This window comes from Lichenostomus cassidix, chromosome 10 (genome assembly GCF_008360975.1).
Source record: "Lichenostomus cassidix isolate B80296 chromosome 10, HeHo_3.0, whole genome shotgun sequence".
NCBI classification, from domain to species: domain Eukaryota; kingdom Metazoa; phylum Chordata; class Aves; order Passeriformes; family Meliphagidae; genus Lichenostomus; species Lichenostomus cassidix.
In genome coordinates this window covers 5,711,360-5,734,117 of record NC_139491.1, presented here as the reverse complement: position 1 = coordinate 5,734,117, position 22,758 = coordinate 5,711,360, and the positions used below count along the sequence as shown (strand labels likewise).

At 46.5% G+C, this 22,758-nt stretch overlaps 1 long non-coding RNA gene across 1 annotated transcript; it reads left to right on the top strand.

The window, feature by feature from the left end:
• Window positions 1–7,057: 7,057 nt before the first annotated feature.
• Window positions 7,058–22,004, top strand: LOC146432613 (uncharacterized). The gene is made up of 3 exons (XR_014854256.1): window positions 7,058–7,264; window positions 16,567–16,664; window positions 17,258–22,004. It is a non-coding gene; the product is annotated as an uncharacterized LOC146432613 (long non-coding RNA).
• Window positions 22,005–22,758: the final 754 nt, after the last annotated feature.

The following is a 22,758-nucleotide window of genomic DNA, read 5'->3' as shown; positions in this document are numbered from 1 at the left end:
GGGAGGAAGGTACCATGGCCCCATCCTCATCAAGGACCAGAGAAAACTCCCCAGTTCTGAGCCCCACAGAGAAGATGAAGCTAGTTGGAAACCAAAAATAAAATACTATCTTCACTCAGTTTTTCAAGAGGTTAAAAAAAAGCTATTGTGCTAATGAAGCTATTCCTTCTGGGTAGATAATGCAAAGCATTGCTTCAGTGCTGGCCAAAATGTCTGAGAAACATTTTTATCCCCTCCTTTTCATTAAAGTTCATATTAACATTGCAAATAAGATAAGAAAAGAAGTGTTCAGTTACAATTATGTAGCGCTTTGTGATCACAAACAGATTCTGTAATCCCTACTCAGGGGGTTTCAGAGCTGAATTTAGCTTATTTCAGAGTACAAAGTTAAGCTCAGCCAAGATTGCTCTCCTACTCCGTATGGTCCTCATCTGTGCTCTGGTCACACAAGGGACCTGTGGCAAGCCAGGCTGCACAGCCAAGCAACATCTCACAGATGCCTCAGCTGCCCTGGCTGGGGACCAAACCTCCTTTTTGCCTATGCAGCTATTTATTAATATTCTTCTATCTATTAGTTTTAAACTGATGCTTGCTGCAAGCATCAAAACCTGATATTGGCTCAGCTGCAGCTGCTGGTGGGCTCATTCCCAGAGATGTGATGCTCTTCCCTGTGGCTGAGAGTGAGCATTTATGGGCTCTGACCTGGTCAGTGCTGTCCTAAGTGGGGCCAAGGCCCATAGATAAAGGCAGGATCCTGAGCAGGTGGAAATATTCCTCCTCCCTCACCTATGCTTCTAAACCATCTGACCTCAAGGTATTTGCAGCAGGCATGGGAGTTGTCCCTTGGGTTCAGCGTGGCCATTCTGTGTTTAAATTTAGGCATGAGTTAAATACCTGACTGAGGGCCTTGGAGTGACATTTACAGCAGAGCAACCCCTGTTGCTTAATGGACTTAATAGAGCAACACAATCCACAGTGAATGTGAAATTCAGTGCCAGGCTGTGCACGGATAAAGCTGCAGAGACAGAGAGATGGACAGGAGTCAAGTGCATCTGGACTTGTGGAGAGCAGCCCCAGCTGCTCATGGCTTCTGCTGTCATTCCTTGACTTCACATCACAAGATGGAAAGAGCAAAGGATAGAAGGTCAGTGGCAAGAGGATGCCCTCTCCACAAAAATAGCCCTTTGCTGTGCTATGGAGCTCTACTTCCATTTCCATGCATCTGTTAGAGAACATTTTTACACCATTAAGTCTCCAAGAGTGATCCATGCAGAGTAGCTTAGGGAGACATTTGGATTTTATATGAATTTAGCTTGCAGTTTGCAAAAGTGCTTTGTTCCTAAAATGCTGATTAGGTTTCCTGCAGACACTGGTGCATTAGGGGCAAGTCTGGCTAGAAGGTGAGTAAAAAGTCACCTGCCAAGCAATTTGGAGAGCTTAGGCCTCCCCAGAGAATTCAGTCCTGTCAGGTGACTCATACAGGACACCACCAGAGGAGTCTTCAGTTCAGGAGGCTGCATCTGGAGAGTGAGTGGTGAGGTAAAATTAAATTTAATTGGAAAGTTCAGCTATGGATTTCAGGGTTATTCTGAAAAGATGGTGCTAACTTCAGCATCAATCCCCAGAAATAAAGAGTAATGATGAAATAAAGAGGGCTGGTGTCCCCCCTCCCTGGGACAGCCACCCTCCCCTGGCTGCTGCCAGTGACTCAGTGACTCGCTGTCCCTCCCTGCTCTGCTCCAGTGCCTCCTCTCCGGGGGAATACAAATTGGGCAGCACTGAAGCATATGGAGGGGAAGAATGCTCAGCTGTGAATTTCGGGGATGGGTATTATACAAACCCAGCCACCAGCACGTCACCTTTTCAAAGGCTTCAAATCCGCTACAAATTGCTTCTGAATGACAATGGGAATTTCTCGCCCTTCACAAAGCCCCCCATATTAGCATCTTTATTGGAATAAACTAGCTAATTTCTGCAGTCGACGGGCTGGTCTGGAGAATCCGTGATTCTAATTAGATGGATATTCATCAGCACCCTGATGCTGGTGGGGTGTCTGGTCCAGCCAGGCGCTGCCACCTGCCCAAGTCAGGCGCAGACAAAGAGAAGGGGAGCGTTCAGTCCCCAGGGCCAGCAGAAAAGCAGGACATTGCAGGCACTGAGGGATCCTTGTAATCCTCAATTTGTTCTTTGTGCCGTTTGTTAATTCCCAGGCACAGGGTGGGGAGGCTGGACTTGCAGGAATAATGATAAATCTGTGCCCTTCGCTAACCGTCAGGTCACCGTGTGACAAATAAACCTACAGCTAAGCCAGGCTGACTGACTGTGACCAGACTGAAGGAGATTCTGCCTGTCTGTCTGTCCATCCTGAACAACTGCACAGCAATCTCTCATTAGGGTCAGCATTTATCTTGTGGGGTTTCTCCAAACCAAGGGCTGATGCCTTGCAGTTGGCAGTGGTGCACAGATGAAATTTCTTCTCTGTTGCTACCAATAGATTCCATAAGGAGAAAGGGAAAAGAGAAGAGATAAGCAAAAATTCATAAATATAACTATCTCAAATCTAAACCTCAATGATTTTGCAGGGAAGCAGAGCTTATTTATCACTATGGATTGAAAATGTGAAGGCTTGGGAGGGCTCTTCCTGGACACGTGCTCCCTGAAGCATTAATTAATTGGGCATTCACAGGGCAGAACTGGCCTGGCTCACAGCCAGGATGGCTTAGGACTGTCCCAGGATTGTCCCCACAAACAATCCTGATCTGTAACCCAGATACCAACCATGCTGTAGTAACTGCAGTGTTATCAAGAGGGAGAATGAGTGATGTGCCTTCTCGCCTGTAGCAGGTATCTTTCATCTCTGATTTGTTTGGCCAAAAGTGGCTCAGATCAGTTGCATTCAGTGGCTCTCAGTGTCAGCAGGGCAATATTTTCCCTTTGTTTTTGTGTTAAACTCTTGGATTTAACCCACGGGGCACGGCTGTTCAAGAGCATTGAAGTCTCCACGATGTCATTGGCGGGGGGGACAGATCCTTCAGATTTTATTCTCTTAGAAGGTCAGGCTCAGTGGAGGAATGCTGAAAATGTCTCATCTCTGTGCTGAATAAACACAGCCTGAGGGCAAAGCAGCTAGTTTTGACACTGTCTGTCTAATTGTCAGAACAGAGAAGCCCCCCAGATGTGCAGCATCAGAGGCAAAGCTGGTGGGTCCAGAGTCCTCATAACTGCTCTGCCTCTCCTGGTGTGCTGTGCACCAGGCAAAGCAGCAAGCCCAGGCCAGGCTGCTGTCTCCATGCTTCCCCCATGGATAAATCTGCCCCGTGGTGTGTCCTGAGAGCAGCTCACTGCCCCTCATGCAGAGCACCAACCACCCAGCATGCAAACCCTCTCCCTTCTCTGCCTCCCACCTCTCTGAGGGTTAATGGAAACAGGAGATGGGCTGCCGAAATGCCAGTAAACAAGGCTCAGCTGCTGAGGGGGTGAAGGTCAGAGGACAAAAATGAGAACAAGTCTGTGCACAGCCCGGCTGCTGCTGCTGCCACCTGCCCCGGCCCCAGGATGGAAATTGCTGCTTGACTCTCCCTTCCTCCTGTTGAAGGTGTCACCCTTCACCCAGGCTCTGTTTGTATTTCAGTGGATTTGCCAGAGGGTTTCTTCTCTCCCAGATCCGTGGTTGAGGGTCCCATGGATGCAAGTTCTGGGGTTTTCTGAGACAGAGGCACAAGGGTTCCTGCTGAGGAGGGGGTTTGACTCAACACGTGCAGGGCAGTGTGTGTTTGCTTCCCATCACCCAAAAACTGCACCCCCCCAAAAAAAATTATATTTGCGAATATTTTCATTGATAGGCAGCCACTGCTGGGGTGGGATGTAGGAGCCTTGATATAGGCTTTCCTATGCCTTGCCAGTGCTCCTATCCCAAGTATCAGCCATCTTTCAGCAGTGCTCTGGTGATGGGATTAACGTGCATTAGGAGGTTTTGTTCTCATCTCTCCCTGGGAGGATCAGATGCAATGAAATATCTCATTTTGCTGGTTGCTTTTTGAAAAATGTGTGGTATGTGTTAATGTTAGAAAGGCAAGGTCAAAGGAACGGGACTGCAGGACACAGGGCTGGAAAAACCCTTTTAGGGCAAGGATTTTGGTCCATGTTATTGGAGCCCTGTTTGCTCTGTTTTAGAAGCAGTGCAGTTGTTTACCCCCAGCACATGTGCTGCAAGGCTGTTCCTGGATCCCAACTGTTTTCTGTGAAGAAATGTGGAAGAAAAGCTGCGGATCTTGTGTCACTTGTCCTTCAACAAGAGAGCAAACCCTGTGCCAACTCAGCACAAGTTCCATCTGCTGCACCCACAGGCATTATTCTGCCTTGGGAGCTTTCTGCTCTACCCAAGGAATAAAAGTTGTTGCTGATATTTGTCCCAAAGTTTTACATTGGCCATTTTGGCTGGAGGAATGTGAATTTGAGTTTGAGCAGTTTCAGCAGAAATTAGCCCTGAAATGAGACTTACTTCAGTTTGCAGAGAACACTGATGGCATGGTTTAGAAGGCTGTTGAGAGTAACAAATCCAGCTGAAAGAAGTATCGGTGTGAGCAACTTTAAACACCAAAAGCCATTTAGGCAGCACTGATATGTTGCTACTGGCATCAGGTACAGCTGTTAACCAAGCCCTTTGATGGACAAAGTGTCCCGTGTGACATCACTGCCACATCCGTCCTGCATGCTTGATCTGTGACCCATTTCTCTTGTGGGGCCAATGCCCCCAGCTTGACCTGCTCGAGTCAGAGCAATCTCAGCCTGAAACTGTTCCTCATGTGGAAGCAGAAGTGTTTTTAGGTCAACTGCTTGGGGATGATTTATGCTCCTAGTACACTAGAAGTATAGAAGTATTCATCTGTACTTCTGGGTACTTCTGGTTTGGTGGGTATAGCACCAAGGGTTCTGGAGAATTCCCTTATAATGATGCCTCACATATTGCTTTACTTGGCTTCTCCCTCCTGAAGTCCATTCTCCTTCCTGGATCACAGTAAGGGATAGGTGTCCAAAGAGGCTTGCACCTTCCTGCAAGCAGATGTGACAATTAGCAACAACACAAGGTGACCACTGAGTGGACCTGCCTTATGGATTTGACTGAGTCCCACACTGAATGGTACAAGTGGAAGGATTATGAATCCTTTCAGGAAACAGATTTACAAAGACAGGAGTTGTTTTCCAAGCGCTGGAGTGAAATTAGTGGTAGCAGTGGCAGAAACATTGTTTTTGTGGTGAAGAAAACTTTGTGTGGCCAATGCCAATACTGCGTGACCAACTTCCTGGAAGAGTCTTTGAGCAATTTGTTTCCTTTTGGCTGTTGGCACCCTTCTCCATTCTGTTCCCTGGGGATTTTAGCTGAGCTGATGTGTTTTCAAAAGCCAGGTCTCCAAACCCAATGTTATTGTTGAATCAGAAGTATGTTTGCCAGAAATGCCTGGACTCAAACCTGACTGTGAGCTCTGTCCAAGCCATCCTGGGCCAGAGCTATTGTCCCATCAAAGTCAGCAACCATGGATGGAGTGGGTGAGATGCTGTGGTGGCATTGGCTTATATTTCGGCTGCCAGGCTGGAGTGGGAAGGCACAAGTTATGTTTTAGGAGGGATGAATCTTCTCTCCCCAAGACATGAGTGTTGCTGGCTCCAGCTCCCTCATGCTGAGAGTTTTAAAGGTTTGACTGCACACAGAACATTAGAATATCCTGAGTTGGAAGGGACCCACTCCTGGCACACAGGATACTCGACAGGTACCCCTGGGCATGGGTATTCGACAGACCCTTCTCCAACATTTCTTATAAAAAGGACGTACTTTGTGTGTCTTTTATGTTCTGCATCCCCACAGAAGCGCAGCTACACCATGGGACCAAAATTACCTGGGGTGGATAATTCTTGAGGGGATGTGAGTGGATCTGGGACACCCCAGCAAACCATACAGTACTTTAGGGGATGAAAAGGAGCTGTTGTTTTTGTGGGGGTGGAGAACAGTCCCCCCAAAACCCTCTGAAGGCAGATGGGGCACTAAAGGGCATTTATCAGGATGCTGAGATTAGCAGTCATGACTGTGCTTTTGGGAGATTTCCATTTACAAAGTTAATAACGTGTTGGTAGGAGGGAGAAAGGAACAAAAGGCTGACTTTGTCAACTGTTAATTATCAAGGTCACACTGCATTTATATTGGATTTTCGCGCTGTCGTGTTTTAATTTCATTACAGTTGTGTTTGTTAGGATAGAATCACAGAGTGATTTGGGTTGGAAGGGACCTTAAAGACCATCCAGTTCCAGCCCCACCACATGGGCAGGGCCACCTTCCACTAGATCAGGTAGCTCAGGATATAGCTCGGATGGGCATGGATGAGCATTGAGAGAATTCCCCATGCAAAACATGTTTTTTTTTTCTTTACCCCAAACAGGCAGTTCATGTATTGCTTGTTTATTAGCAGCATATTTCTGGAAGACAAGTAATTTTCTTCCCTTTGAAAGGACTTGGGGAAAAAGGACCATCATTTCCAGGCAGAATTTTTTCTGAGGAGGATATTTTTGTGCCTGGCTAAGGAGAGACACAAAAAGGTCATAGAAAATTAAAATCACATGCTCAGAATATTTTTTGGGGCAGGTGTTTGTCCTAAGCCAGAATTCAGTCTTTGGAGGGTGTATCCCAGGATTTTATGTTCCTCCTAACATTTCACCTGTTGCAGTAGTACTCCTGGAGGGTGAATGATTTCATACCCCCAGCAGCCTGGTTTCTCTGGACCCAGCTCAGTAACACTCCTCCAAAACTCTGCAATTTCTGCAGTTTGCACAACGCCTCAGACCAGCGCTCCGGTCTGGCTGCTCATCGCTGCATTTCACTTGGCATGTAGGCTACGGATGAGGAATGCACAGAATTTCCTTTTCCACCCCGTCAGATCCTCTGTCTCGAGGCTGGCCCAGCCCCAAGAGCACAACGGATGCAGCTGGAGAAGGGCAGGTCCAATCTTGCTGCTAAGCCCCAGTGACACTTAACCTCCTCTGCTGCGCGATCCGCCAGCAGCTGGAGGTGGGTGCGAGTAAGTGGCCGAGCATCAGCTGCTGCCTGTTGAAATAGCTCCTTTGTGAGGGAAGAGGAGTTTATTTCCCAGGCTGGAGGAGGTGATGGAGCCTAGGGCTCCTGTGGGAGAAGAAGGAGGCAACCTTGAATCTGAATGAAGGTGTTTTCCTGATTTTGCGCCTTGGTTCCTCTGTTGGCGTTGGGCTGTGTAAGCAGGTAATGGGACCTCAGGCTCTGCCTGCTGCCCCTATCCTTGGGGAAAACTGGCTGCAACTAATTGTAATTCCTCAGTGTCAGCAGCAGCAGCTGGGAATCAATAGGGAGCTTTGAGCTATCAAATAATGAGACCAGTTAATCCCTTGTGTTGCTCCAGGAAAGGTGTTTGGGAGGAGCTTTTTGGGGCAAACACCTCTCGCTGCCACTGATGCTCTGCGAGGCAGAGAGGCTTTCCCACAGGTCTGTTAGCTTGGCCTTTGTTGCAATGGGGGCTGTAAACACAGGATCAAATTCTGTCTTATCTCATCCCTAAAAATTATTTTTCTTGGCCTGGGATGGAACATTAACTGGCTTCTTTCCTAAAGCAGCTGTACAGCAAAGATGGGATTGAATGAACCTCTTTCCCTTGAGCTTAGGAGCAACTCATGATGGGTAGAAAGCTGCTATTGCGTCACTGGTACAGAAATAACTATAATTCACACCATGTACAGAGATACCAGAGTCTGATTACTACCAGCCATGGCTGTACTGGTCACAACTCCCTTTATTGCATCAGGAAAGCATGTTATATCCCAAGGATGATGCTGAGAAATGGAGAAGAGGTTTTAGTTTTCTTTTCTTTTTATTTTTTATTTCCAGTAGAATCATCCAAGCAAACAGTGTATAAATTGCTGGAAGAAAGTCAGACTTCAAAGGACATTAGAAGGTATTCCTCTTCCTCCCCAGACTATAGATTTCCTTTATTGGAAGAACAGTGCCTTGAAAATAGCCTGTAATAAAATTTGCTGTTTAATTAGACTTCATTTAATTTATGTATTTAATTTTGCTGGAATGGTTAAAGACTACTGATGTTGAGGGAATTTCCTTTTTGTTTTTCCTATGTATTTCCTTATCTTGGAATTTTCAGGACTGTGAAATGTTCTTTTCTGGTTTTGCTAGGAGGTCTTCCTTAGCTGTGTAGAGGCAAGTTTGCCTAATAATGTTTATTAACTTAATCAAAATATTAACAAAGACCTCTTTTAAACAAAGTGCTGGCTAGGCACTGGAATGAAATAACTGTTAACAAAACCTATGAGTTTAAACTGGAAAGGAACTTTCTGCCTTCAGCTTTGTGCTCCTAATGGTGTCATTATTTTGCTATTTAGAAACCATATAGAGCTCAACTCTCACTTGAATTTTTCACATCAAAAATTAAAGAGAAATGAAAGGTAATTTCTACAGAGAAGTTTTTCAGTCTTCTCTCACCAGCAAAAAGAAATCTAATCTTAATCCTACGTATTGATGTCTCTGGCCTCTTGGCCAATTGGGTTGGATTTAGTTTAACCCAAAGCAATCATCAGGTCATGGTGACTCTGGAAACAATTTTTTTTTTTTAACTGAACTACTTTGTTCTTGTCTCTTCCCTCCAGTTGCCACAAAGCAAAAGGCTTCAGTTGTCTTTTCTCCAGAGAGATCAGCAGCAGCAGAATAAGTGCCATGCTAATGAAATTCTGTCTTGGTTTAATCTAGGCAGGGATTTGGGATAAACTCTGTTTGTTCAGTGACCCCACAGTCCTGTAGAGAGCAATGGCTTTGCTGGCTATCTCAGAGACAGAGTGGAGGGGAAAGGCAATTCTCATCTCCTCTATATCCCTGGGAATCACTTTGTAAGATGATCAGCCACCAAAGCAATGCTTTGTCACCCTGCTCCCCGTGCTGGGGATGCTGAGCACTAATGGTGAGGAGAAGGAGGAGGAATGTTCCCACCCTGCTGCTGGCAGAGCATCCCAGGGCCCTGAGCCACTCATGCAGGCTGTGCATGATGTACCATCCTGTCTGCAGCAGGCGGGTAAGGGCACAGCCCCACCTGAGCAGTGTGTGGTGTGGAAAATGCCCTCCTAGCCTCTGAAGCAGGTTGCAATGATGCAGGATGTAGAAAATGGACAGCATTTGAAGTGTTTCCTTATAGGATAATCAGAGGAAGTCATTGTATTAAATATCCATTTGTGTCATTAGCCTTTTATTTGGTGCTTTGTCCAGACATCCTGTTTGCTTCCCCTTTGAAGTAATGAATATATTTCCCATGTGCTGAGTCCGATCCAAAGCTCCAGTGTGAACTGAGTGGTGCAGAACATCCCAGACTCACCTCGTGTGAGGAGTTTGGATAAATACAGAGCAGTGTTTATTGGTTGCCCTTAAGCCACACTCCTGCCCTGCCCAGAGGTCATACTACCTGCTCCCTGTGCTACAGGGGAGGAGTTTCTGGCATTTGAGAGCTCACAGTGTTGTGCTGGGACATTACAGCAACATCACTGGGTCATCCTGACTGGCCCAGAGATCTGCTGCAGCTCCCAGGGTGCACAGGGCAAATGCTGAACTGTAATTCTCTACATTAGGAGGTGTCAGCTGCAAAGAATTTTGACCTCTCAGTCTGTAAACTTGGAAAGTCACAAAACTGCTCTCCATCCCTCTCCCTGTCTCCTTCCAGTTCTTGCTGGGGAAGCTCCCACTGCCTTTCAGGCTGGCAGGATCAGTGTTCAGCTACTTGTCTGCAGCAATTGCTTCATGCCTGCTGCCTCAGCCATCCTCAGGGGTTGGACCTGGGATGTCCCCAGCTGGCAGCAAAGGCCACTGTTTCCAAATTTGTGTCTGGGAAGAGATGGAGGTTCTGTGTATGGAGCTAGGGGCATGATGTACTAATGAGCAGACCATAGCCACATCCAAAATGCACATTGAATGCTGTGAGGAATGTTGTGGGATTCTGCCAGGATCCTGCCCAAAAAGCAGCTGGAGGAGCTGCAGAACCCCTCTGAAGACCTGACCACAGTGGGGAGATCAAGAGGGAGGGAAACCAACCCTTTGTGCCTATCAAACAAGTGCAAACCCCTTCTGTACCAGGCTGGGAAGGGTTAAGCAGGGCAGCACAGCCCCTGAGGACCCAGGCTGTTGTTCTATGCAGATTGGCTTGTTCTTGTTTCTTCTATTGATCGCAATCACTCAGAGCTGTGCCTGTAACAAACTGCCCTAAATCATTGCAATCATAATAAGCACACCTCGGTAAATAATGCATGAGATGTCCGTAAGCCTATATTCATTAGAAGGAAGGTGCATATAGGCCTTGGTGATCATCAGGGCTTGAGAGGGGGCTTGGCTGGTTGGATTGAGATGTAGTAGCTGCTAAGAGTGAGCCCTGAACTGAGCTGGGTTTCAGGAAGGCTCCCCAGCCCCTCAAGATGTTGGAAACATAGACAGGCTCCTTTTCACGTTCATGAATTTTGCACGAGATGTTTAAAATGCCTCCAAGGTTCACAGCATAATACAGGTTGGGCGGAAGCAGGCTTGTGGCAAGTCTCCAAATAGCATAATAGCAAGGCATCGCAATTAATAGTGTTTAATATATCTTAGTGACAACAAAACACACAGTGGGTAACAAGTTTTGCTGTGAAAGCCTCGTAGCCAAGTTAATGGTCTGGGTATTAGAAGCCTTTGTTTTAAAATGCAAATTAAAAATGCTCAGTTTTCCATTTGTCTTGAGGAGTGGGGTGAGAACTTGGAGCTTCATTAGGGCAATTTTTCTTGGGCTGGGGGTTGGTGTAATCCTCTGGCCAGACCCCAGGGCAGGGCAGGCTTGGGTGCTGTAACCTTCATTAGAAGATTCACAGTGCAATTTGCAGGAAATATTGGCTGTGCGGTAATTTCCACCTCCTTTTCATTCTAGGGAGATGACTTTTTTGGTTTTTTTTTGTTTGTGTAAAGTGGCAATGATAAGTTTGGCTTTTGTATGGTTAGAGGAGACTGAGGAGGAGGCAGAAACATTCCTGGCTGTATCAGACAGCTGCGGATGGTGATGGGTCATTTCACTCCATTCTGGTTTCTGGCAAGTGAGTATTCAAGGGGGTGTGAAGGCATCGTTTCTCAACGATGACATCATTTGGCTGTCTAAACAAACAGCCGTTCCTCACCAGGTGCAAAAGGTCCTGTATTTGTTTTTTCCCCCTCCGTGAAGGGAAAAGAAATGCCTAAAGTTAAAATAGCACCAGTGGGTTGTGTCTGCTGGACTGCCATGGTGGTCTCTGCTTCCTGCAGAACAAGGGTGATGTGAGCAGGGAAATCACACCACAGCATGGTTTCTGCTGGAAGGGACTTCAAAATTCACCTAGTTCCAACCCCCTGCCATGGACAGGGACACCTCTCACTAGACCAGGTTGCTCAGAGGCTCATCCAGCCTGGTCTGGAAAGCATCTGGGTGTTTACCTCACCACAAATCAAACCTCAGCGATCCCACCTTTCTTTAAGCCAGGAAGCAGGAAATTTAGAGATGCTGGAAAAGTCCACTGTAAGGTGTCCTTTTCAAAAGTTCCATCAGACCACCTCAGTTTCACTTTTTGCTGAACCAAACCAGAGCACTGTATAGATGCAAATAATTTAAACTTATGTCAGACCCCTAAGTAGGCCACATCTCAGATAAAATTAAAACCCCTTCTCTCCTCTTGGCAGCCACTTCTTAAACTTTCATTAAACTGCTCTACCTTCATCTCTAAAGCTGTATTTTCGTCCTTGATACTGTTCCCAGAAGGCTGTTGCAAAAATTCACAGCTGGTGGCTATGGTTAAATATAAGGAAGAATAGCAAAAATTTTCCTCTCTAAAAGTACATTTCTGAGTGCCAAGCTCAGCCTTATCTCCAGGAACAGTCTGAGGAGCTTGAGATGATTTTTGAGTTCAGGGTTGTTTTTTTTCCAGAATCAATTCTTTTTGCTTCTTTCTAGTGTAATTAAAGAAATAAATCCCCCAGCAGCTCAGCCCACGTAAAGCAGACTTCCCCACAGAAAAGTGATGATCCTAGCTAGTTTGTAGTTAAACTATATTTTTCTATATTTTTAGCTGCCTCATTTCTCACAGAGAGTTACAAAATGACAAAGAGAGAAAGGATCAGTAAATTTTCAGCTGGCCCAGTTGGACTGGAGAAGAAAGATCAGCAAACCCGAGGGAAAGCAAATAAATGGGGAAATATTTCCCAGCCTGCCTTCACCTTCACAGCCTCGGGTGCTGCTGGCCTTTGCACTGGCAATTTGTAGCCATGAAAATGTCACTCTGGTCAAGTTCCCTGGGAAGTGGAGCCCCAGCATGGCCATCCTACAGGGATGAGGGGATTTGGGATGCTGGGTGTGGTGTGCAGCACATCTGCTGGCCTGGCTGCTCGGCAAGGGAGGAGAGCATCAGACTGGCTTTCTTTGGTAACCTGAGCCAGGACTGGAGCCATGGCCTCCAGAGGTGAAAGGCTAATGCCCTGGCCTCTCTCCCTGCCACTGAGCCCCCTTTTGCTTTGTTCAGGCAATGCTCTGACTTTGGGAAATCACCCTGCAGCCGATGGCTGAAGGGAGAGCACAGGGATACCACGCTGGCTGCTGGGCACTTTGCTCTGTGATGCTCAGCAAACAGCCTGCAAGGAAAGCTCAGCAAGATCCTGGACAAAAGGAGAGGATAATCGAGTGGAAAGCTTGCTGGGTTCAATTATGGGCTGGCTGCCCTCACCCCTAACCATTCCCACCCACCCCCTCCCCACCAAAGTCTGTCTTACAAGTTGTTTTCTCTGAGGTCTGAGCACAGCATGCAGAGGTATTAGGCTCATAAAGGGTTTCTTATTCACACAAAGTCCTGTGGATGCCACGGAAGCTTGCACAGATTGCTCCTGGTGAGGCCACGATGCTGGAAGTGGAAGGGGCTGGGATGTCCTTAAGGCTGGGAAATCCAGGCTGCAAAGAAGAGAGGGGTACTTAAAGCCCATAAATAGTTCTCAACTAATGAAATTGCTGGGTGGGGAAAAGGGGAAAATAGCTCTTTTTAAAAGCAGATGAGGCAAACATGCCTCCCAACATACTTTCTGCTCATAAAACTCAGCCTGGGTTTCTAGGTAACTAGTGGAGATACCCCAGGGAGAAGTTTCTAAGGGCTTCCCACAGTTGCCAGCTTTGAATAACCAAATGCTGGCTATCAAGTTAATTTGGCACAGAGCATGGCTCACCCCATCTCACCCCTCCTGAGACTCACTCGTGTGTGGAGCAAACCTGAAAGCTTGGGGGTTCCTCCACTGTTGGGATTCAATATTCACCAAGTGCAAGAGTAAGAAGGACTATTTTTATATAACCCAATCTGACCTCCTGGCTAGCTCTGCTGAAATTCCACTTTTCTTCTCTGAGTGTTGTCCTGGCTGCTGGGACTGCTCACCTTCTCCCAGAGCAATGGCCCTTGGATGCCTTATTCACCTGCTGGATCAGGATTTAGAATCTGACAGACATTCAAAAGTTTCCTACTCTGGATCTTACTGTTTCTTTCTTTGTGTTGTTTGACTTCTAAATGACTTCATTTTGTTTTACTTCTTAATCACTTTATTTCTAAGCAGCTGTTACTTCCAGGAGCCCAGATTCTCTGCTGGTCTCAGGCTCCCCTTCAGTTTTGCCTGTAGTGTTGCTGTGTTTTGTAATGAGGTAGTGAATCAAATCAGTTATCAAAGGTATGGAGAGGTCCAGATGTTGGGATGGATATTTTTTCCTTGCTAGCCATGCTTTACTTGCAGGACCAAGCAGCAAAAAGTGGGAGATAAGCAATGAAAAGAGCTCCTTCCTTCCAATGTGAGTGATGGAGCTGGGCATGAACAGCACTCTTATTAAAATTATTTTGAATATTTCTCTCTGACTCTTTGAGATATTTGGGTTTACCCCAGTTAGTGGAAATAAGCTGTTAGATCCTGGCTGAGACTTGCTGTGAGCTGAGGCATTAAAAACAAATCAAACTGGATGAATATTTGGCTTACATGGGGCTTTTCACATACTGGCTCCCCATCTTTACTGGGATTCAGACAACTTAATTCAGTGTGTGAATGATTATCTGATACAATACTGCAGTGCAAAGCAGGTTCTTGCTTGTCATAAACTGAATCTTGAGTCCAGAGAAGCCTTGATTGTCAAAGAGGGGAATCCAGGTGGGTTAAATGCACTGCTTTGTGCAAAAAGACAATTTAAATCTGGGTAATATGTTTTATGTGTTAAAAAGCAGTTATAGAGAAAGTAAAGAGTCAGCTGATCATCATTGTGATAGAAGAGGATCTTGGCCTGGAGAAGACACAGATCCTTTTCCTGTGAGCTGTCAGGGACAAACAGAGATCCTTTACCCTTGTGCTTGAATTTAATATTACTCAAATGCCCATGCAAATGGATGGCCATACAGTGAAGGTGCCAGGCAGTGCCTGTAGCCTCCCCCTCATGTGGAGAAAAGTGAGCTGCTGATGTGTGGGGGTAGCTTAGGAACAGAGATGTCATCTGCCTGCTTCCAGAGGGCCAAGCCAGAGGCAGGATGGCTGAATATGACTGCAATGAAATCTGGTGATAAGTGCATTAAAATGTTTTTCTGCAGATGCAGAGGTCAGGTGTGACTATAAAGGCTGAGAAAATTCTCAGCATCTCAGGATTAATTAACACAATCTGCCAGTCTTTGCAAACACAAGCTGCTCTCATGTTTGCAGAGCAGGAGGAGCTGTGAAGGAAACAACAAACTTGTGCACTGACAAGTGAAGAGATTGTTGTCCTAATCAAAGCCTCAAAAAGATTGTCTGGTGAATGAGCTCCAAACCAATCTTGCCAGTCCCTGTGGCTGGCAGAGGTGCTGGGCAATCCCACCAGCTGCTCTCACCTTTCCAACATGCCCTGTGCTGTAGCTGTTCTTTTGGCTCTTGGTCCTCCTTGTTTCATCCTAATGGCCAATTTCTGCTTCCTGACATGGCTGTCCTTGTCCCTGCTCCCAGCCAGCCTGCTGTCCTATTCCAGGATGATCTTCACTGTTCAGGGTCTGTCCTTCCCTCCCAAAAGCCACAGGCTGGTGTGGTGTGACTGAGCCTGTCTCTGAGCTCCCTTGCTTTGCTACGCCTTCTTGCTCTGTCCTTCCTTGACTCTTGGCTTGCTTGGGCATCCCTTTAGCACAGGCTTGCACTTCAGTACAATCCCACATTTTTGTTTTCTGGTATTTGCTCCAAAACCAGTTCTAGTTGGGCTCTAACCACTTAGACATAATTTTCTAGCTTACATGATCGTTTGAAGCCCAGAGGAGCTGTTAATGTCTGTTCAGGTGTTCAGCAGAGGCTGACGTGTGCTGAGCGGAGGACTGTATGTTCTGTACATCCCTCCCGCCCTGAAGCCATTGTTTTATCCTCAGATCTATTCTATTCCCCCCACTAGACACTTTGGGAGGACAGATATAAATTAAAAGCAAATTATGCAACCTGATACCATCAGTCAACAGACACCTATCTCTGCCCACATACCCCAAATAAATGAAACAACCATCGTGTCTGACTGCAGACTATGGAAAAGCTGAGGGAGAGGTTTGGAGGTCAAAACACTCAGACACTGTATCCATCATGTGTGTGGGCAGATTTGGAATAGTGCTGCATCAAGCAACTGTCTCTCTCTCTGTGGTTGTGCTTGGAAGCATTGGCTGTTTCAGGTGACAGCTATTGGATCAAAAAGCAGGAGCAGTGGCATGAAATTCCCTTCAGGGGGAAGATGGATGGTGTGCATTTCTATTCACTGCATGGAGCAGCTGATGCAGTCTGGGATCTTCTGCTGTGGGGAATTGTCTCTGCAGGTGCACAGAGCTGTGGAGAGTGCTGGCAGCCAGGTGAGGGGCGCAGGACACCCAGTGTCCCCTTATTGTGGGAGGAGACTGCAGGATGCCACTTTTCTCTGCACTGTAACCCTCCTGCTCCCCAGGAGCTCAGTTCCACCTGTGCTGGAAGTCAGGGTTGGCAGCATCATCTTCTGACTAGTGAGAGATCTGCTGTCTGCACCCATCCCACCCTGAGCACTCCCCATCCACCCAGGCAGCCACCACTTCCTCCCAGCTGCACTTCAGCCTCACCTGTGCAAATGCATTTCCCCATTAAATCTGTGTTTGCAAAGCTTGCAAAGGCTCCAGACATGGAAACCCAAGTGCTCTGGGCTTTGCTACAACCAGCTGGGTGCTGTTTATGGCCCCCAAAGCTCTGTGGAATTGCTGGGCAGGGCTGGGCTGGGCTGCAGGCTCCTGTTTCATGGGAGGCAGATGAGCACAGCAGTTATTCTCTCATGCTTTCTTCCACACGAGGATTCTGTGCCTGGCTGCTCAGTGTGAGCTCACAAAGCTTGGCAAGAGCCCCTGTCCCTGCTTCATCTGTGCCTGCCTTTTCCTCATGGAAAAGGTACTGGAGGGGTAACCCTTGCAATGGAGGGATGCTCCAGCTGGTGTCCATAAGAGATCCCACATTTTGTGTTTCTCTCCTGTTCTCTGCAGAGCTGAAGATGCAAATTTTCCCCTGCAAACCCATTGTTCTGCTGGAGAAGGGTGAGGCCAGACCTGTCCTGATTGATTCTGCTCTCCCATGGTGGAAGGTCAGGCATAAAATGAGGCATTTGGATGGGGGTAATGCAAGATGAGAGTGATCCCAGAGGTTCAGCTTGAGGGGCCCATGGAGCTGAGACCTTGAAATCAGTGTCCTTGGGACTGAGGACAGCCTTCTCCATGGTCTGCTCTCCATTTGCACCTGTCGGACTTCTCCATTCCTGATTTAGCTGTCATTGTCACAATGTCTGGAGATGGCATTCCCTTCCTCACATTTGCTTCTGTGGCTGTGCACTGGGAGCAGGAGGGTATTTCTTCTGCTTGGTCGAGAAAAGCATCCAGGCTGTGTCCTTGGTATTACTCCATTTTCCAGGAGCACACAGCTTTTGAAATGCCATTTCTCCTGCTATTAGGAGTTCTGGAAGCTGGAGGCAGCCAGAAGATCAGTATCTTTAACCATATCATGAGGACTTCTTTCGGGAAAAGGCAACTCTGTGAGGACTTACCATGGGTGCATGAATGAAGTGTTGAAAATCAGAAGAGGGGCAGAGCTTATGGGGAAAGGTGTGTCTCTGGGTGTGCTGAAAGGAAATGTTATCTCCAAATTACTCATTACAATCTTCATTTTATTGTCCTGAATCAGATCCTGTTTATTCCAGTGCAATCAGGAGGAGCAAAGCTTGTGCCAGGGATGTGGCAGTACCCGGCCAGTGCAGCAGGAGGAATTTGGGAGCAAAGGCAATCCCTGCACCTTGGACTTCTTACGGTGTTGGAGCTCTAATGCTGCCTCAGAACCAACCCCATCTGAGGGGATTTTGCTGTCAGTACTGAACACAACCCCCAGCTGTTGAATCTTTGGTCTACCTGGCTCTGTCCATCGGTGAGTCAGTCCTTGGGCTGCTGCTCTGGAGATCCAGTAATGCTGCGTTGGCAGATTTTCGAGGCGGTTCATGGGTACTCATTCAAACACTGCTCAAAACCCTCATCTAATGAGTTAGTAGCAAGGCAGCTTCCAGAGCTGTGCTCTATTCCAGCCAGCTAGAGATTACACTATTTTCCAATTTCATTATTACCTCTGTTTTTTATTATAGCATCATTACAGTGAGAAAACTGGAAAGGAAGTGGGGATTGTATAATGCAGGAAATAGTGAATTAATACCTCTACCATATGATGGAATGGTGCAGAGCTGTGACTGTGTCAGGAAAATATAAAGCAAATAAAGACCATGCTGGCTGGGTGAGGATGGGACTTTTCCACTTGCTCAGAGGAGTATTAAGTTGCAAAAGGAATGATTTCTCAGAAATGCAAGATCTGCATTTCCATTTCTCATGCACGTGCTCTTGCTTTTGATTAAAGCCATCGTAGGGATATGGAATATGGAGAGGAAAAAGAAGCTTTTATGGTATGTAGATGGGCTTTAGCACATCAGCAACAGAAAGCTGATTTATTGCCTGAGAAATCGTGTCAGGGCATTTTAAGGAGGGGGCTACGTATGGTAATAACAAAGAATTGTCTATTCCTTATCATGTGCTTCCCCAGTGCTAAATCCTGAGGAGTGTTTATTGGCTCTTGAGCATTTATAACTACTGCCTTTGGTGGGATGGGGTCTGAATAGGAAAGTGCAGCTTGTGACAGCCAGGAATGTGGAGGGGTTTGTCTTTTTATTCTGAAAGAGTAGGCAGCTCTAAATAGTGCAAACCATCTTTTTTTTTTTCTTTTCCCTGACACTTTTCGAATCACATTTGTATTTTCAGGCTCACTGACCTTACCCTGACATTCACAAATCAGACAAATAACCTGCTATTTGCCGTGTACCCCTGAAATTTCTGTTGGAACATGGAAATCTCACTGCTATAATACATGGAAATGGCTTTGCCTGCAGTTTCCACGGATGCTCGGCTAAAAGCCTTTGTAAAACATATCCCTTAAAAACCCCATTTTGTTTACAGCAACACCAGAGGGTAATGAAATCCTCCCATGTATCATTTTTATTTTGACTCTGTCTTTGGAGAAGTGCACTGATTAGTTGGGTTAACCAGCCCTGCACACAACCCCTGTGTATCTGTGGTGCAGTTGTCAGACCTCAGCAAACGTGCTTTTATAACAGCTTGTTACTCCCCTCGCCGGGCTGCAAATAGATGCAGCTTTTAGAAACAATTTCTTATTTATGTATCTTATGATCATTCCAAACGCCTGACAGCGCCGGGATGAAGATGCCACTTAGCGGAGTTAAATGCCTTCGGAAGAGCTGCAGGCAAACTGATATCGAAGGGGGAGAGCACAAATACCGGTCGGGAAGCATCAGTGGGTGAGGAACTATGAATTTTAAAGGATAAAATCCGGATTATAACAGTTCTAGAGGCTCTTGAAGGTTTAAACTCTTTACAGCCTGTTGAGAGCAGAATGATCTCTGACTTCCTGCGGGGAGGCCAACACCAGGGTGGAGGGATGCAGCTGTGTGAGCGGCGTGGAACAGCTGGACAAGGCTGCAAGGGATGCAAAGAGGAATTTTGCATCACCTGGAAACGCAAGGAGGAGGTGGAAGGGAGTGACCTGACCTGTGATGAGTCCCTGGCAAGGCAGCAGATTTTGGGCATGTTCTTGCTGCAGGCAGGATCAGCACGGCGGGCTGGGGCAACCCCCAGCGATGCTTTCAAAGTCCAAGAGTTATATGGGAAAATTATGGGATGTGAAATAAAATACTAGGTGATCGATGAAAAACATACGTTTATTGAGATGTAACAGTCAATTGCATGGCTGTTAAACAGTTATAACTGCGTATTAAATAATCAGTTCAGCTGGTATTTATTTAATATAATCGCAGCCTATTAAACCTGAATTAAGTACAGAGTTAAGTGTCTCTGGGACACACAGCTGAAAATGGTGCCAGGAACATATTATGGTGCCTGAAACCCTTTGTGGAAAAGTCCCACAAACACGGACTCTGCTGAACTATCTTTTGCTGCATGGGGGAAATAAAAGATGAGGTTTTTAATTTTGACCTGGACTGTAGGAGAGTCATCTGCAACTTGCACCTAGACCCAGAATTAATGTAGATGCTTAATTTCTGCAGATCAAAAATATTTGAGTGACTTTTTGGAGCTGCTCCTTTCCAGATTTTTGTATGGTTTATTTTGCTTTACTTGCACATCTTTGCTCCCCTGATTGCCTGATACTTATGCTGTTATTCACACCAGCACGAAGTGAGTCCAAAGTAAATGTAAAATGCTGCTAAATCAACACGGGATTTGCTCTGACCTGGCTGGGCTTACAAACGGGAGATGTGAATAAGGAGCAGCTCACTCTCTGGAAATGCAAGGTTGGAGGACCCGAGGGAATGTGTAGTTCTCACCTCCCAACAACTTCCCTCTTTGTTTCTACACCTCGTGGGGGTTCGTGTCCATCTCATGGGCTTGGGCCATCGCTGGGGTTTACTCCATGAGTGTTCAAGTGTTGCTCTGGAGAGAACTGGTGCCAAACACCTCAGAGCGAGCACACAGCAATACCTGTGATGAAACTTATATCTATTGCTTTGTGGAATTGCTGCTGTAGATATTCTGGGTTCGGGTCAAAGTCTTTTTTTCCCATTTTTGCTTATTTTATGCCTCTTCTTTCTCCTTTTTAGTGACAAATGAAACCAAGTGAAGACTCTTGTCTTTCAAAATAAATATCCAGACCAAATGCCACGTAAAGTGCATATGGTGTGGATTATAGATTTATTTTCATGAGAGCTCGCAAAGAAAAACTGCTGAAGTCAGGGCAGACCCTCACTCATTAACCCTCCATGCCAGGGCTGTCTGTGGTGTTTTATGTGCAGATTATTTGTGTTTCTTTTACAGAACTTTGTGTCTTTCCCTGCCTTCCTGAGCCAATATGTCATTTCACCATTCCCGGGGTGTGGAAGTGATGTGGAGCGCTGATGGCAATTTATTCTTCCCACCAGAGATGCCTTCCCCGATTGTGGCAAACACAAGTGGAGAGGAGGTGAGCGAACCCACGCCGGGTGTGATGCTGCCTCCCAAAATCTCTCCTGTGGAAAGAAACCACTATTGCTCTAAACGGGCAGACCGCGGATCCTGCGGAACCTGAATGTCTCTGTGAAATGAATGCCACCGCCGCCATGCCCATTCCCCTCCCTGCGGCTAATTATCCCGTGTTTAACACCCAGACAAAACCCTGCTGCACCTGCACTGCCTCGGCAAGCACAATGCCGGCACAGCCAACAAAGCGGCGTGGCAGGGACCCCACCGCCCTGAAAGCATCGCCAGCCCCTGCGAGCACCGCTTAGAGAAAGGATAAGAGAAAAGGGGGAAAAAAAAGAAAAAAAGAGGAGGAGGAGATTCGCTCGCTTGGACTTTTTCACTGCTGGAGAGAATGGGTGAAAGCCCCACAAAAGCGGCTTAATAAAGAGGAGAAGGAGAACAAGGCGAGAGGGGAAGTGCAGGGCAGGCTGAAAGGAAGGAGGGCTTTCCAGGTTGTATTGTTCCCTCCGCCCTCCAGAGATCCTTAGGCAGCGTCTCAAAAGCTGTCGATGACATCAAGTTGATTGGTTTTGCCGCAGCGTTAAAAGTAGCCCGGAGAATCAATGTGTGCCTCTTCCACACGGGACCCACTTGTTAGGAGCACAAAACGGGTCTCATTCATGGCACTACAAAGAGGGGAGGCTCTGCTTTGATGTGGTGCTGGATGGCCCCTTCACCTGTTCCCTTCCTTGGGAGGAACCGGGAAAAAGCTATTTTTGTCTAGCTGTCTGGCTAAGTTCTTCCTAAAAATCGCTGCAGTTCAGCAGTAGGTAAAAAATGCAACAAAATATCTAATGAGAATATAAATAAGTTTTTATCTTCCATCCTAAAGTGTAGGCTTATTTCACCCTGGTCCATACACATATGAAAGAACATAAGTAGAACCTGTGGTTTTTTACGGATGTGTCAGACAACTATTTGGCTCAATTTTAGGACACAAATCTTACAAAATGCTGCTGCTTTGCCATAAGTAGTGGTTAAGTCACAGATGTGCCATGTGGGGAGATTTGGGTTCCCACACTGACATAGGGCAGCTCAGGAGGGATCAAAGTGGGGTGCATTGCTCATGGTCACCTGAGGGACAACCTGAACTGCTATGATTTTTTGTGTGGTAGATGAGCTGTGCTGCAGGATGGAAACCAGAGAGGGCCTGGTAAAATATCTTTCCTGAGATTGCTGAAAGAGTGAGTGTTGAGGATGGCCATAGATGTTAGGAGGTTCTTAATTCCAGGCCAGTGTGGCCATATCTTTAGTAATCTAATAATAATAATAATAATAATAATAATAATAATAATGTAATAACATAACAATAATATTTTCATAATAACAAGAAATTACTAACTGTATGAGATGGAAATAATGGAGCCCACACAGCCCAGATGAGGTCCCAGCTCTGTTGTGCAAGGCATTTCTCCTCGACTGAGTTAACACTCCCTGACCCACAGTTTGGTGCAAAATTCCTGAGAGACAGCTGACAGGAGAGAGTCTGTTCCCTGTGAATGAGCTCACTGATGTAAGGATTCACTGCTGTTTGTGTTTAGGAAGTCTGGGACACCCTGAGCACACCCACATCACCTCCATGACATCCCCAGGAATGCCAGGCATGGTGGGCATGGGTGGGCTGTGCGTGATGCCCAGTCGTGGGGTGATGCTGTAAGTGGGGCTGCAGGACAGTCCATTAGGAGATTGTCCATAACAGCAGCAGAACAGTCATTAAGGGCTTCAGGCAGAACATGGCTGATCTCGAAACATGAGCAGAATACAATCAGGCTTAAATAGGAGAGTGATCACAAGGTCAGTCCCGACAAGGATCCCTAGGAGTCTAATATGCTGGACATAAATTAGTATCATTAGCTCAAACACCTCAGAAATGGGAAGTAAATTACTTCAGACACTGAAGACAGATGGTATCCATGCTCCAGGCAGAGCCAGAGAGCCCAGCTCCCAGGGCAATGCCAGTTCCTCCCTCTCCTGTGTGCAGGGGAGCAGCAGGGAGATTGGACTAGTGCTTGAGGCTGATGTGAATTCCCTGAACCTCCTGGAAAGCCCAGAAGGGAAAGGGCAAAGAAAAGCGATTTTCGCCTGGGAACAGATAATTTTTCTGGAAGTACTGCTTCAATT